The 10,880-nt window shown below is 34.9% G+C and overlaps 1 pseudogene; it reads right to left on the bottom strand.

Moving 5' to 3' along the window:
* Positions 1 to 10,378: 10,378 nt before the first annotated feature.
* LOC149168875 (ABC transporter G family member 39-like) overlaps positions 10,379 to 10,880 on the bottom strand; it is a 95,286-nt pseudogene continuing 94,784 nt past the window's right edge.

Genomic DNA, 10,880 nt, shown 5'->3' with positions numbered 1-10,880 from the left:
TTCCAAGTGAATCGCCATTGTTGTGGCCACCAACAACCCCCCTCCTTCTTTAGCATTAGCAATAACACTAAACAAGTGGGGAGCCTTAGTAAAAAATTCAAAAAAATTTATAAAAAGTTTTTGTATTATACTCCTTAAAAATACATCGCACGGAGAAGAGTAAAACATTTCTTTATGAGCACAATAAAAAACTGCAAAGAAGCGACGCGAAATTCATCGCATCACATACATTAAGAAGCGCCCATAAATGAAGATCTTAAGAAATCGCCGATGGTCGATATGCGACATCGCATATCGCAACATCGCATAAGCAGCACACAATAACTTAACAAATTTGCATCGATCTTGCGATAAATGCGATCTGCGATCTTGCGATAAATGCGATCTGTGATCTTGCGATAAATGCGATCTGCGATCTTGCGATAAGCGCGATGCTGTGATCTTGCGATAAGCACGATGCTGTGATCTTGCGATAAATGCGATGACGCGATTCTGTGATAAACTGATCAAGAAACTCTACGATGACACATCTTGATAATGCGATCCACGATGCTGCGATGCGAGTCGCAGAAATCACCCATCGCAAATTTTCCTCGGCTCAGCATTCAAGAAAAGTTGTCCCTAAACCAAAAATTAGGCACGCGCCTTAAAGGAAATTAATGAATGTATGCCAAAGTATTCATGAAGGATAGTTTTGTGTTTTTCAAAGAGTCAGTTCACTATGAGTGTCATGATTTTATACATTCGTAGAGCTTAGAGCTTTCGTGTCAAAATTTATTATCATTACTCTTTTCCTTTGCATGAACTGCAGGAATGAAAAACAGGAAACAACATGAAGCAATGTGCAGGAAACATCTAAGGAAAAAAGGAAAGCGTCAATGCTCAGAGAACAGAGAACATATGTCCTCATAAACAGATACCGCATGCAACAGAAATGCAGATTTCAGAGTATTACTGAACAGATGCTGATATCAATAGGCGATTCAACACTCAAGCTCAAAAGCTCACAAAAGCAACATGTTTACAAAATTCTGAAGCTTATGAAGGAAAACGCACCAGAAAGGCCAGGATCAAAGAACGGAGGCAGTTTTCGATGCACGATTAGCACCTAGCGCTAATCTCACATCGCTAAGAAAATTGTTCAGAAAGCAAAGTTCCTAATTTCCTTAGTCATCCACGAGTCCAGAAATCGAGATAGCAAAAGAAGAAGCAATTTGAGAGAAATTTGTGTTGTTACCAAGTATATACGCAGTAAATTCGCCCAGCCAGAAGATGATTCCCAAAAATATCTTCTAGTTTACTAAAAAGTGGTGCCAGCGCTTGCCATTTCTATTTGTGTAGCCCAAGAAAAAGCAAAAAACAACCAGCCGACTCTTCCTAGGCAAATGTTGAATGCTCGCAACATTAAGGAGCAAATGCAGAAATAGTTAGGAATTAGATTCAATTTTTAGAAATAAGTTTGCTTAGATAAAGGGCGGTCATTTAAACTATATCCTAAATTTATGTAATTAAGTTATTTAGTTAGCAATATTTAAACCCTTCTCATGCATTTAGAGAAGGGTCTAGAAATTTATCAAAAACTTGTCCTCAGAACATGCACTTTTGCACCCTCAGAGGAGGTTTTGATGAATTAAAGGATCAAGGTTTATTAATGTTTGCATTTGATATCTGCTACTGATGTTGCACTTCTGTACTCTTGGTAGATATTAGAACAAGGAGAGATAAATAATTGTTGCTTGAAGCTTATGAGTAGGACCAGTCATAAATGGTACTTTTATCTCTTGACCATTTCTGCTTATATTCTTAATGAATGTTTGAGTTACCATTTGGCACTTTTGTACGGTGGAGCCATTTATTTATGTTTGATATATGAATAACTTATTATGCGATATGATGTTCACAACTGTTTTGCCTAACTTTTTATGCAAAGTGGTTCATCTTCATTGATTTCCATTCTTATGATAGCTGAATGATCTTTATTACCAGTTATTATTTGAAATCTCTTTAGATCGCATAATAGAAGAAATACATCCCGGGTCAGCATAGATTAGATGTGTTGTTTTCATTATATTACAATAGCATAGAATTATATTAAAGTAGCTTAGATTAGAACTCTTAGATCAACATCATCCAACTCTGCACACACACACACCCTTAGATTGGGAAACTAGTCCCATTATCCCCAGTCGGACCCGCTATATCAAACGGATAAGGAGCTGCCAACCAAGGTTGGTCTGGATCGGGCGGGTATCCCCCTTGTTGTCGACCCGATTTTCGGGGCTTCAACAGTACTCAAGGCGGAAAAATCTTCTACTTCCAATTTGTAGAGGTTCGTCACTCGAACCCCTATCCTCTTTATTTTTCCTATGGCTATGTGATGAAGGAACACCTTTCCCTTACTAAATATCACATCATAGCCTCTATCCTCCCATATGGTAATAGAAAACAATTTCTTCTTCAAACTAGGAACATACATAAGATCTCACAAAGGTAATTGTATTGATCCCGATAGTGCTATACCTCCCATCATCACCCATCTCGATATGCATATGGAGATCCTTCTCCTCCAAGTTACTGAAGAGATCTTTGTTACCGGTCATGTGGAATGAAGCTCCATTGTCCAGGTACCACACACTACCCATCATCAATGACACCATACAAGCGATGAGGGTAAAATCCAGTTCGAACTGTGAAGCAATAGCCTCACCTATCGCTCTTCCTGAAGGCTTCTTACCGGCCTTCTTATGCGGACACTTTTTGGAGAAATGTCCTAACTCGTGACAGTGAAAACACTTGATTTTTGACATGTCCTTCTTCTTGTCGTCTTGACAAGAATCTGATTTGGAATGGGATGACTTCCCCTTCCCTTTATTTTCCTGACCCGCTAAGGCACAATTCTCCTCATCATCATTATTTGATAAGGATTTGTTTGTCATGTTTCGCTGAATCTCTTCCTGTATCAAGTCAGACCACAATCACTCCCACTCTGGTAGCTTCTCCCTCCCATTAACTGAGTCTTGGTAACTGTGTCAGCTCTTGGGAAGTCCTAGGAGTACTAAGCTCACCAAATCATCTTCAGCAACAGTAATCCAAACACTTCCAAGCTCATCGCAATCTTGGGTGAACTTGGTCAAGTACTTTGGAATAGAGTCACCCTTCTCCATATTGATATTTCTAATTTTGTCCTTCGGTGTCAACTTCCTATGGTCACTGCTATTTTGAACCAGGAATGTCAATTCCTTCCACATTGCAAATGGATTTTCCTTACAGTGGATATTTGAGACAATATGATCTCGAACTCCTTCTAGGATAATCCTTCTTAACTTTTCCACACACTTTTTCCATTCAGTTAGATCTTACGATCAGATGTTGTAGGCTTAAAAATATCATGATCTATGAATTCCTTCAACCCATTTTCTTCCAGCACTTCCTCCATCATGTCCTTCCAAGCTATGTAATTCGAGCTTCCCTCCAGAGCATACTCATGTCTCAAACCGTATAATGACATACTACTGACACTGAAGTATGAACCTGCAAATTTGATTTCACCTGCACAACAAACTTGAATTATCCTCTTCAATAATGTCTTCAGCTCTGATACCATTTTAGATTTTTACTTGTAGATTCAATAACTTATGTGATGTGCTAAAACATAAGACAAGAATCTACTCTACTCATCAGCGGAAAAAAAAAATTGGTCGATGAAAACACTAAGCAAAAAAGTAAGAATTTCAGTTGCACATAACACAATATTTTTCTGGGGAAAGAAACTACTCAAAACCCCAACTATATATATTGCATTAATCAAAATATATGAGAAGGAAACACAATGCTTGTTCAACCCGAACAATTCCTTCACAAGTACAATCTATCTCTCTACTTCACAAACTAAGTCAAGCCAACACTTAGCCAATTTTGCTTCCTTCCAAGACCCTACTTCCTTGTGCAATTCCTGATAGAATTAGCCCGTATTTAATTAGTAAATTCTCTCTCCATAACTGCGCAATCCATCCATAGGCCCTCAACTGATTGCATGCATCATGTGTACAACTCAGAAAATTATACAACTGATAGTACATTGTCCCTAAAATCTAATCTCAACTAGGCCTTCCTCATAACTGACATGCATGAGTTATTTATGAGTGAATATTCAGTTAACTGGTGGAGCATTGAAGTTGCACTAGTGCTTGTTCCCACTACTAGACCTCCTACTAGTTCCTCCAACTGTTTGAACTAGTTTAACTAAATTTCACTTAGTTAGACTGAGTTAATTAATTACAACTGAAAATAAATCAACTTGGACCCCTAAAATTTAGAAATCACTCTACATGACTCTATATAAACTTCCAACTCGAATTTACTGAGCCAACTAAGTCAAATGAACTTAATTAACTATTACAAGTAGCTATGAGAATATAATTTCGATATAATTCCTAATTTAATTCAAGGAAAAATTAAATTAGGATTTCTTGTTGCTATTTTAACAAAACTTGACTTCACAACTTACGATGGTTTAAGGATGACTACCAACACTGGAACACTTAGTGCGGTTCCTAGAACACTTCTAAATCTCGAAAGAAGTTTAAGTCTTTTGTTAAAGGATGTGCTCCCTATTATTTTGAAAAGGGAGACCATTGGGGTCTCAACCTAGAACGCTTAGTGTTGTTCCAAAAACTCTTCCAAATCTAGAAAGAATTTGAAGTGTTCTACTAGAAGAAGTGCCCCTAATGCTTTGAAGAGGGAGACCTTTAACCTTCTGTGGTTTAAGGAAGGAAACCAACCAAAGAAATGCTTAGGGTCTTCTCTGTCTTTGGCAACAACTCTGAATCTAGGAATGGTTGTCTCTTGATGTAGACTTAGGCATCAAGTTCAAGATGTGGCTCAGATTGTGGCTCATGCTTGCTTGATGTAGCTTTGAAGCTTGTATATGGCCATAAATTGCCCCCCATCAGATACAAGGTGAAAAGATGAAGAAAACTCAACTGCAAGACTTTTTAATACTCTAGGAGAAATTTTGACATATGATTGAAATATATTCTTGGTTGTTGAAGCCCATTGCCAAGTAGTGATCCATCCAAGATGAATATTTGTTCTTGCAGGAATCTTGTTTCTGAATCCTTTGTTTGAATGATGATTATGCTAACAACAATTCTCACACAGATGAAGATCAAATCAATGAGTTTCATATGGCCAACTCTGTCACAATGTTGGCATGTGAAATTTTATTGTGGCTGCTGTGGAAGAAGAGCCGGAGTAGGTGAAGATGAACTATCATGAAGGAATCCAACATTTTGAAATTTTATGGGCTTGGAATAGTCCGGAATATGAAAGGACACATCCTTGTCATGTCCAAGACATGTTCTTTGCATATTGCTAACAATCTCTTCCCAAGGTATGATGATTGAATTAGGAAGTGCAAGTTGTACTTCTGCATCTATTTGTACATATGCTCCTGAAATGGGTACCGTATCTGCAATTTCTTGTTGCTGATGGGAGTCGGTCTTAATGTTTTGAAAAAAATTGTTTTAGAATGATGTCTATTCTGTTGTAGCTCTTCTTGCTAGAATTGAGATTCAAGTTGCAAAAACTCTATCTTTTTGTGTGAATCTTGTAGATATATTTGAATATCAGCAAGATTGTCTTCGTTGATTTTTATTGTGTCTTCAATAGTACATTATATCAAGGTTTTGAGGAACTCTAATACTTCACCAATTAGAACCATTTTTCAGCAAATCAACCTCAAAAAATAGTAAAACAATGAGGAACTCAGCGCTAAACTCCAAACTCCAATATAACACAATCAACAACACAAAGAATATAATGCATATAATGTACATACCAACTTGCATGTACTCCCCCCTATTGCATCATGTTTGGGCATACCTCTGCAATAATTTGCAACCACCAACGCTCCCTTAATCCAATCACTTGTACTACGCTAAGGAAAAGAAGAATCTAAAAAGATCGAACATAATATATGACTATGTATGAAGTTCCATATAACTTATTGGTTTAACACAATTAATATAAGAAACATCTCAAAATTTTAGCCACTTTCCATATGTAGCCCTTTAAAAATTCCAACGCATAGAACTAGAGCACACATATTTCAAATAAAGGGATTCCAACAGGTGAAATGAGGGACTTACATCACCAAAAATCCACAATAAGTATCGACATGATGCAAACCTTGAAGCTCTACTCATAAATGGAAATAGTTAGTTCGTCTTTGTGTGTAGCCGAATTCATTCACTCCATAACTTTTGGATGCAAAGCAATATAGTCAATTGCATCAACGCTGGTTGCCGAAAACTATATTTCATATATCACGCATGCTAGAAAGATCAACAATGCAATGTATAACTTATAACAAATCTTCATTCAAAGGATTCCCACACTGGAGCAATTACTTATGATTGGAATATTCAACATGTTGCACGTTCACCAAGAGTGTCGACCACACCATCATGGAAACAAACAATGAAACTTCTTTTGTTTTGTTTAGACCCTTTGATCCTTTATGTAGCTTCTTCAGTTGTTGGGGTAGACAAACCGAAGATAGAATCATTGTTGAGAAGGACAATCAAACTAGAGAACACGAAATGAATACCATCAAGAATATATGAATATGGGATGCAATGAAATGATTGCAATGCACCTTCATAGGCTCACCATCGATGAAACAAAAAAGTTCACGACCTCAAAGTACCTATTGTCAAAACCATGCACTATTTAACATGGGCCAAACCAGCAATGGCCATTGTAAGTGAATTCCACGACATCGACATCCAGAGCTTTAATGCTTCTCAAATGTACATATAGAGAAGCATGGGCTAGGCTGACAGAGAGAGCACACGATCTTCGTAAAGTTCAAAATATTTATGCCTCAAAAAATGCATAAAAAATATGCTTAGGAAATGACCATCAAGACGACCCCACAAACACTGTTATCGATCCATCATATGCCTATCACTCCCAATAGAGTGTTTCCAACGTGCACGACTGGGGTTTTTTTTTCTCCAAAATATTTATCCACCAATAGTTCTGAGCAAATCCAGGTTGATCATGCCTTCCTTTCTAATTTCTGCCAAGAGATACCTCGGCAGGAATCTGGCACTATTAGGGAACTATTACAGATAGTAATGAATGAAACCTCGCATGATGAGTTTCTGTAAGAGCAGGGAATAAAAAGGAACATTTTTGACACCATCGAAATAATTGTTGGGTAGAGGGACAGTCAATCGACAGGAAGATAGGGATGTTACAGTCTATATTGAGGCAAGGACACACACAACTATGCTTCTCCCTATGCAGACTCACAATAGTATTAAATTGATTACAATGCCAATTATTTTGTAATCCCTCCAGCATTTAATAAGAATGACCAATGCACATTCATTGCTTATATACACAATAACAACTACATTATCCAACACTCCAATGCACATAATAAATCCAATCATTCAACCTTCACTGAGGAGGATATTTTCAACAATCTAACCCAAAGCTTCAACGACATTCTACTCACAACAAGTCATGCTTCAACAACTAGGAAGTTAAAGTATTAGATGTGTAGGCCTAAGCATAAGAATAAACATATCTGACAAGATAGGAATGTCGAAGTCGTGAGGAGGTCTACGTAGGAAGGGGTGTTACTTCAAGTTGTCATAAGTAACAAAATGAACAAACCCTCTTAAAATAACCAAGTAATCAGACCATATCAGCAGGCCACAAAACTAGTGGCTCACAATAAATATGCAGAGTAGGAATACACCTGCAACTTTGATACCATCTTAAACAAACACATAAATAATGGACAACATATGAAGATAAGCGTAAGATAAATTTATTCACAAATATTTACACATTTATACATTTCCTTGTGATCCTTGGTCTTTATATACCAAGTAGTCTCTTGGACCCTAGTGACTATTCACATTCCACACAAACCCCTAACAGATTAGGTGTCCAACAAAACTAAGCTCCTTTATACATTTCCTTGTGATCCTTGGTCTTCATATACCAAGTGGTCTCTTGGACTCTGGTGACTATTCACATTCCACACCAACCCTTAACGGATTAGGTGTCCAACAAAACTAAGCTCCTTGGATCTAGAGCCAAAGAACCTGCTCTAGTTGAGTCAGCAGAAGATGATTAGCTTGAGGTTGGTCTTTCGGTCTTTCTTTTTTGTTTATGCAAAATTTTAGTATAGTTTAGTATGTTTATAGTGATGCTTTAAGTTATTCAGAATCAAGACAATTTAAGGACAACAAGATTTATTTGGCATGGATGACCAGACTTATTACATTTTGTTATTGGATGGCTTATCATGCTGTTAGGTGGCCCACAAACCTAGTTTCCCTTTGGGCAGGTTGGGGCCACCCAACTTTTTGGATTTGGATGTAATATGCCTTTTTGATGATGAAATAGAAAGGTCCTACCAAATTTACAAAAAAAAAAAGTGGATATTAAAAATATTTTGTTTTAATTCTAAAAATTAATTTAATTGGCTAAAATGTATATCCCAAATATGATGTGGAAAGATCTTGTTTTTAAGGATATTCTTTCTTTTTCTCTCTCAGAACATAAACTAGGATAGCCATTAGAATTAAATAGTCGGTAAACATAAAAAAGATATCAATTAATTATAAGCATCAAAATACTTACTTCATGATAATATCAAAATTTAAAAAATTAAAATTAATAGTAGTATACACAAATCAATGGTTGAGATTTATAAAATAATATCATGTAAACAAATGTTATACGAAGTGAGTTATGGTTTCCTCAACTTGTTGGTATTAATAAGCCATGGTATTGTAATAAAACCTATTTACAGATTAAGAATATCCATGGTAAATTAGGAATAAATCTGCATTATTAAGAATCTTATTCCATGTGTTTTGAAATGTACATATGTTTAACTTATATGTTAATCATTTTTATAATTATTAATAATTTAAAACAATGTTAGAATTTAGTTAGTTTTTTTATGAATCTTTTAATCTTAGCAATGAGAGATGTATAATAAAGTAAGTGTTTTTTTATGTATATTATGAAATGGTACTATAAGAATTTACAAACCATTTAATTTATATGGTTGTGCTAGGATATAAGGTAAACATATATACATTTTAAAAAACATGTAGCAAGATTTAATGAAGATTCACCCCACTTAACCATAGAGATTTTTAATATGTAAAAAGACTTTGTTACAATATCAGGACTAATACTATGGCTTATGGATACCATGTGCCTAAAAAACCACAACTCATTTAAAATATAATCTTAGTTCATAATACATTTTTTTAATTAGTCAATTTAATTAAAAAGATAAAGCATAATTACTTTTGACATAATGTCCACTTTTGATATATAACTACTACTAAAAATATTTTAAAATATATCATGGAGATTAAACTTTTACCATCCATGTAATAATTATTGATAATTAAATTAAAATTATAAAAATCTTATTCTAAAATAATAAAATTTACACTAAAACCAATTATTTCATATTCAAAATCCACTTAATTAACATTGAATATGATTTAGAGCTTAATATTGAAAATTATTTAAAACTTATGAAGTATGCATATTTTGCCCATTCACAAACAACAGTGGCACATTGAGAATTCAAAAGGTCTACACACCTAGTTTCACTATTTCGTATAACACAAAATAGAGTCCAATTATAAGATTTCGATTGCAAATTTTGAAAATATTTAAATATTTCTTTAAATTTTTTTATGTTTTTTTAAATGGACATGATTTCTATTTCTAAAATTTTAAATATTTTTTTTCAGCACGAAAAAAAGCTTTATGATTATATTATATGCATTCATCAAAAAATACAGCACTGCATATGGGGACCGTCAATTATGGCTGAATATAGAGGATCATATGCACATGGAGAGAAAAGATTTTATGTAGCCATATCAGATCATGAAATGATAGGACGTATAGAGAGATATTGTTAGTAGCTTCTATGCACAATCAAATTAAAATTTTAAATATTTTCCCAAATCTGCAATCAAATTAAATAACAATCAAACTTAATAAATTAAAAACAAAACATAAAAGTAACTTTCTTCGGCCACAACAATTATTTGCCTATCATTACTAAAACCCATACTTAAGACTTATACACAGACGGTTATAATTATGCCTGGAATGGGCAAGAAAAAGGATATTAAACCGACATAGCAGCCTGATCCGTCGAATATCTACAACACTGGTTCACATTTTTTGTGACCAAAAACATAATATAATGTTTTTCCATCTCGCCAAGTTCAAAAGAATTATTGCAAACAATACAGCAAAACAAAATATAATGATTTTTGCATCTTGTTTGGAAATTCATAATATGATGTTAGTGTTATCTCTTTTGGAAATTGAAAATCTTGATGCTGATGGCAAAGATTAGTGCAAACAAGACTGCAAATGACATCGTAGCAACCGCTACTGGTCCCATAAAATCGTGCCTATATCCAAAGTAGCTCCTCAGGAATTTGTTCACTTGTTGTTTTCTACCATCGGCCATCACCATTTCTTCTGAGTTATCCCCGAATTGAGACTCTATCAATCCATATAGAGTCCATGAAAATGGGGAACACCAATAATACCATCTCCACCACACTGGAATCCGCTGTAACAGTCACAAAATAAAGCCTTCGAGGTGAATAAACTTGAATATGAGCGAGTGGTTTGATTCCATAGATCTGAGTTCAATCTATTGTAGATTTGGATTATCTAAGGTTTTCAGTTGCGGATTTACGGATTTAAGAATGATATTGTTTGAATTCAACAATAAGCAAGTTAATTATAATAAATTTAGTGTATGATTTAAAAAAATTTCCAAAATTTACGATCAAAATTTA

Source organism: Pinus tabuliformis, chromosome 4_2 (genome assembly GCF_031772625.1).
Source record: "Pinus tabuliformis cultivar Carrire ecotype Pingquan chromosome 4_2, CPIR1, whole genome shotgun sequence".
NCBI lineage: Eukaryota > Viridiplantae > Streptophyta > Pinopsida > Pinales > Pinaceae > Pinus > Pinus tabuliformis.
This window is presented reverse-complemented; position numbering and strand designations above follow the sequence as displayed.